Source organism: Condylura cristata, unplaced genomic scaffold (assembly GCF_000260355.1).
Source record: "Condylura cristata isolate star-nosed mole 26May11 unplaced genomic scaffold, ConCri1.0 scaffold00008, whole genome shotgun sequence".
Classification (NCBI taxonomy): Eukaryota; Metazoa; Chordata; class Mammalia; order Eulipotyphla; family Talpidae; genus Condylura; species Condylura cristata.
In genome coordinates this window covers 3,727,169-3,733,654 of record NW_004567109.1, presented here as the reverse complement: position 1 = coordinate 3,733,654, position 6,486 = coordinate 3,727,169, and positions in this window count along the sequence as shown.

The following is a 6,486-nucleotide window of genomic DNA, read 5'->3' as shown; positions in this document are numbered from 1 at the left end:
CCCTGGCGGACCCCAACAATGGGTCTGAGTTGCGAGCTCAGCGCGGCCGCGGCCGGCTGAGCAAGGGCGGGCAGGTCTCCAAGGGATTCTTCCGCGTAGGCTGTCCAGGGGGTGGACGAAACGCCGGTGCGGGGGAGGCGGACGGGGTGCAGCCCGGCCTTTGTGGCTTCGGAAAGTGCGCCCAGGCTGTGTGGAGGGCGGGGTTCTGGGAGAGGCTGCGCTTCGGAGTGAGGGCGTTGGGGAACTTCAAAGCTGCCTGGGAGAACCTGGAGGATGACGGCTGCACCTGTAACCCGCGCCGCCTCCCCACACACGCCCCGGGAGGGGAGAGAAACAACTCCCCGACCCCATGACACGCGCGCGCGCGCTCACGCTCACACACTCTCTCACACACACTCAGCACACACACTCGGTCCGCCTCTCGCCACGCCCCGTCCAAAGTCGCTCTGATGCTCCCAGCTCAGCTCTGCGCGGACAAAGCCGGCGCCCGGGACCGGCTCATTCATCACCGCGCGTGGCGCCGCGTCCTGGAGACCCTGGGAGTCTCGGAATGAGATGTTATGGTTCCCGAGGCCCCCATAACTCACGGCGGGGTCAGCGGGGCCATTGGCGCTGCAGGGATCAAAGCGCGGTGGGCCGGCACCCGGGCGCCCGGCAACCGCTGTGTCCCCAGCCCGGAGCTCGCCCAGGGCCTTTCCACTGTCTCAGCTAGAGGGTGGCAAATGAGGTTTCAGAGTTAGGGGCCTGTTCCCCTTCAGGTGCCATTCCCGGTCCGTGGGCAAGTTGCCTCATTTCACCCAGCTCATCATTACCCCATTTTCAGAGTTCACGGACTGGGCACCCTGGCCCTTGAAAGAAGTTAAATATATCTTGTAGGAAATGCGACCGAAAACTGAGTTGCTGTTATTGTAATATTGTGAGTTCAGCGGGCACCTGGCTGGACTGGAGACTGCTTATTCTGAGAGAACACTCGTCCAGTGACTTAGGCCGTTGAAAAGAAAAAAGCCCCTGAAGGGGAGAAGGTATGAACAGGAAGAGGTGTTATTTATATAAGGTAGCGAGGAAAGGCCTCCTGGTTTTTTTTGTTTTTGTTTTTGTTTTTTTTTCTCCCCAAAGAATATGAGGTAATGAGCCACGTGGTGGGAAAACGGATACAGGCAGAGGGAGAAGACCGTGCAAAGGTGCTGAGGCAGGAAAGCTCTGGGATATTTCAGGAAGGCAAGCAAGGCTGGAATCAAGCCACAGGGGTTCGGAGGGCCGCAGGGAGGACCAGCCTTTAGCCCAGAGAGATGGACGCCATTGGAAGATTGTGAGGCCGCAGAGGCATGGTCTGACTTGGAGTTTAACAAATTCACTCTGGTTTAGAAAGCTGAAATTGATGGCAGTGGAACAGGACAAAGTCAGTGGAGCAGCAAGAAGCTGTAACTCAGATGCTGGCTTCCCCTAACGGTGGGAAAGCGGTGGTGGCCCATGTCTGGAAGGGAGATTTTCCTTTTCCAGGGGCAGGTGACAGCCTGGCCTTCACTGCAGCAGAAACAAAACTTTGGAATTGGCTCAAGGGCTGCCGCACTGGGCTGATCTTTTTCCGGGCTTGGATTCTCTGTGCTCCAGGTTCCCGCAAAGACACAGGGGGAGAGGCGGCTGGTAAGAGAGGCCTGGACTCAGGCCCTCCCTAGTGGTGCAAAGGGTTGCGACACAGTGCTGCAAGCTGACCACGGCTGCTTCAGTGCGAGTTCGATCCCCAGCCCCGAGGTGACCCAGCCCCGAGGTCTGGTGCGGCAGACCAACCCTGATCCGCCCACTGCTCCCCTCAGCAGTTTACTTCGACGATCTACCTGTTCTGCTCCCCGCTCTGTCTCTGGTGAATCCTCTCACCGCCCCTGCTCCTCTGGCCTGTACCCTGGTTCTGTATGCACTCATAGATGACTCCTTTAAAAAGAGCGCCTGGAATCCTAGCCCATGCGGGTTGTGGTGACTTCGGACCTCATTTTCCCCATCTATAAAATGTGGTGGTTTTATGGTCAAAGTAAAACAACTTAAATGGCATCAGCTGATGGCTAATCAACATGCGGTCTATGCATGAGTTGGAGTATTACCTGGCCACAAAAAAGAGCGACATACCAGTAGATGCCACAGCTGGATGGTATATGCCACAGCTGCATGAATCTTGAAAACATCATTACAGTGAAACAAGCCAGACAAGAAAGGTCATGTGTTGTCAGTTGCATTTGTATGAAATGTTCAGAGAAGGCAAATCTACAGATGTGGAAAGCAGCAGCTAGGGGCAGAGGCTGCGAAGTGACTGTTAATTTCTGTGGGAATTTTCTTTTTGGACTGATGAAACTGCTATGAAATTTGATCATAGTGATTGATGTACAACTCTGTGACTATACTAGAAACCCATGAATTGTGTGCTGCAAAAGGGCAAGCGCTATGGTTTATGAATGACAGCAGCTGTTTTTTTTTTAAGTGCCAGTTGGAGCTGGACAAGGGTTTGCATCTGTGGCCCAGGATGACTTTTGCAGGAACTTGTAGAAGACATTTGGTATCTCTGAGGTTCAAAGTTTAAGAAGCCATGACCTGTAGGGACCCCCAGTGGGTCGGCAGAACCCTGTAGAGGGAGTTTGTGTGTGGGCTCTTCCCTGGCTGAAGGCCTGGAAGCCACTGAGTGGCCTAAGTCAGGACTTGGACTTGGGCCCAAGGTCAGTCGTGGACCCTGGGATGTGGGAAGGCCACGTGAGGGAGGAGGGGATCTTTCTGTGGCTGTAGCTCCTAAGCTTTAGGCATCTTGGGTCATGAGGATGCATGCCCTCCCCTAGAGCATTCGGGAGATGGAAACCAGGAGGGTAATCCTTGGCTGCTATGGACGGGGGTTTTGAAAACATGATGGCTGGCCCAGAGTGCTTAAAAGAAAAGAGGCTGTGTTGATCTGAATATCATTGTCATGACAACCATTCATCAAGCATTTGTGTGCCAGGCACGGGACACTTTATATTTTTACCAACAGCTCACTTCTTCCATGCTCAAACCTACGACGAGGTGTTACCATGGGCCCATTAAAAAAAAAAAAGATTTATTTATTTACGCATACAGAACTGGGACACAGGCCAGACGTGCAGGGGCGGTGAGAGGCTTCACCAGAGACAGAGTGGGGAGCAGAACAGGCAGGTGGACAAAGTACAATGCTGAGGGAGCAGCGGGCGGGTAAGGAGAAGTCTGCCACGCATGTGGGTCACCTCTCTGCTTGGGGATCAAACACATGCTGAAGTGGCTTTAGCTTCTTAGTGCTGTGCTTTAACCCGCTGCACCACTGGGGAGGGCCCCACCATGGGCCCATTTCACAGATGAGGATGTTGAGACTCATTGAGGAACGGGCCAGTCTCACAGCTGCTTGAGGGGTGGTGGTGGGGAGGGAAGCGGCAGGCTGGGTAAGCAGCAGTGAGTCACTGCCCACCTCACTGTGTTCTTCTATTCTTTCATTCATTAATACACATTCATTGGAAACCTGGGTTTGGACAAGCCTCGGCAAGGTGCTGGAGTAACTGCCTGGTCCCTGAGCATCGGGGTGTCAGTGGGATCACCAGGTTACATATGACTTATTCCCTGTGACTCCTCCCAGGCTCTGTATTTGGTGTGCTTAGGCAAGGGTGCGGTCCCTCATATGGCCTGTTGGGGAGGATATAAGTGGGACTCTGGAAGCATCTTCGGGGTCCGGACACCTAACTGCCTGTTGTTTTACTCAGTTCATTCAATGCGTGTTTGTTCAGCAAACCCCAGAATCTCCCTTTCCTGTGCCAGCCTCGGTCTGCTCCAGGAGTGTAAAGAGTGTATGTAGATCCTGTGTTTCTTGGCAAGACTTTGTTGCATCTTGGTTTCTCTTCGCCTCAATTTAAATATCTCCTGGGAGTGATTTTCTCTCTGTCCCCACTGCAGACCCTCAGGGACCTGCTCCAGTTGGCAAATAAGCTCTTTCTCCTTCTAAACATCCATCCTTCCCTCCCAGATGCCCTCCTACATATTGTCGTTGTGATGAAAAATATGCAAATAGCTTTGAAAAACAGCCTCCCAGCAAATGGGTATTCAAAAATGTAATAAATTAACCCCATAATGAAATCTGGGTCTCCCCCCACCACCATCCATCATGCTGATGCGATTAAGATATGAAAAACCAGATGCCAGAGCCCATGGATGGGGATGCCAGATGAGCTCTCACTGAGCTCCCCGTGACCCCATGCTGACTCGGCCCCCCCCCTGCCAAGCCCTACCCCAGCCCCAGAATCTTGGCTCTCTAAGCCCAGAGACCCACCTGAAGTTAGGGGACATCTGTCCAGTCTGTTCATTTCACAAATGAGGAGATGGAGGTCTTTTTGGGGTCTGGGTCAGATCCATTTGGAGCCATCTCCATTCTCTCCTGCTTGTAGCTCACTCTGAAGCTCAGGCTGCAAACCCAGGCATTATCCAGAGGTTTCTGGTTGACAAGTGGGTGCCCCTATGACACACAAAGACTGACTCAGTTTCCCCATCAGAAAAATCCAACCATTGGATGTATGTCCTGGACGATTTCTCTTAAGTCCCTTAGTTAGGTGTGTCTTGACCGAGGGTGGCTTCGCTGTGGCAGGAGCTGGGACTGGGGCCGGATGGACTAGCCACAGTCCATGTCATTCACGCTGAGCTCTGGAGTCACCCCCCAGGATAGCTGGGCTCTGAGCTTCTCCACCCAAGCCCAGTCCTAGGGACCTACAAGGAACTGTGTCCCCACCCCACTCCCTACTTTCCACCCTTCCTATCACCAATGAAAAAGCAGCTTGAGGGCCCTCCCTGGTGGCCCAACGGGTTAAAGCACAGCACTAGGAGGCTAGCCCCGCTTCAGCCCAGAGTAGCTGTCTTCTACTCTGCATCCAGGGTTTCAACCTCTGGGGCTTTAGACCCTTTAATTTACAGGTGGAAAAACCAAGGTCAGAGGAGTGGTTATGGAGTTAGAGATAAGTCAGGCCCAGAAGCAGGGGAACCGTCTCTCACCTGCTGGCTAGCTGTCCATCCATCTGTTGGTACGCAGACCTACCCGGGAATGTTTGCCATTTACAGCTCAGTGGTGAGCTTCACCCTCCTTCCTACAACCCCACAGCCTGCGGAACATGGATTTACATACTTCTGATGGGCAGGGGGCAAGGGACTGAAAAAGTAGCCTCACCCATTAAGCCAGGAATGCAGCAGAAGCATTTCTGAAAAGCTAAGAACCCCTGCATCAGAATCCCCAGGGAGCCCATTATTAAACAGCCAGGTCCCCAGCCCCCTGCTCTAGTAGATCTGATGGGGAGCACAGCAGGGCACTGGCTCTCTAACAAGCTCCTCCAGGGCCCTGATGCCCAGAAACTTGTGGGAATCACTGTGGGGGGTGGGGTGTCCCCAGGGAAAGCCTGCATTTCATAAAATTGCAATGCTTAGCCCAAAGGGAGGGGTGATTTCATTTCAGGAATTGATGCACCTGGAGCACATTTTGGGGTACTGCAACCCTTATCAAGATGCAGGGATCCTGCCCCCGTCATACAGGAGATGACCACTTACATGCTGAGCCAGCTGGGCTTACTGACTTACAGCAGAGACCCCTGCTCACTGGGGTGCCTTCACCCCAGAGGCAAACTAAGGTCTGTCTTTGCCCCTCTCTGGAGACTGTTCAAACTTTTTTTTTTTAAGATTTATTTATCGATGCACACAGAACTGGGATACAGGCCAGAAGTGCAGGGGCGGTGAGAGGATTCACCAGAGAGAGAGTGGGGTGCAGAACAGGCAGATCTAGGAAGTACACTGCCGAGGGGGGCGGGGGGGTGTCAGGAGAGGTCTGCTGCGCCCTGTGGGTCACCTCCGGGGCTGGGTCGAACTCATGCTGAAGCGGCTACGGCTAGCTTTGTAGCCGTGCTGTGCTTTAACGCGGTCAGCCACCAGGGAGGGCCCTAAGAGGGGATTTAGATCAATGCTTGACATATAATAAATGCCCAATCCCAATTATTTTAATATTAATACTGCGTCTCCCAGGGATCCTTCAGTCTTCCAGGGTTTGGTGCCTCTGGAGGCCCAGAACTGTAAAGTGTAGTGACAGAAATACGCCTCTCCTCCAATAACCTTCTGTACCCCGTTCAGTTCATCTGCAACAGGGGGGCAGGATTTCGGGGTTCAGACAGATAGTCCCCGGACGCACTTAGCCCGGGGGATGGCGAGTAGCTCGCGCTCCATAAAGGTCTGCTACTGTTACAGGGGGCCAGGGAGGGCTGAGCTTTCGGGAAAGTAAGCCAGGTTGTCAGGGCGAAGGCAGGAGAGGGGGCCTTGCAGGTGCACCCGTCCTCCCCGGCCCCGCCCCGGAGGCGGCGGATTCGCTTTCGGTGGGGCAGCTGAGAGTCCGAGATGGAGCCTCCAGCGCTGGCGACGGACGTCGCCGTCTTGTGACCCTGGCTGCGCCCTCCACCTGGCCCACACCCACAACACCCTCCG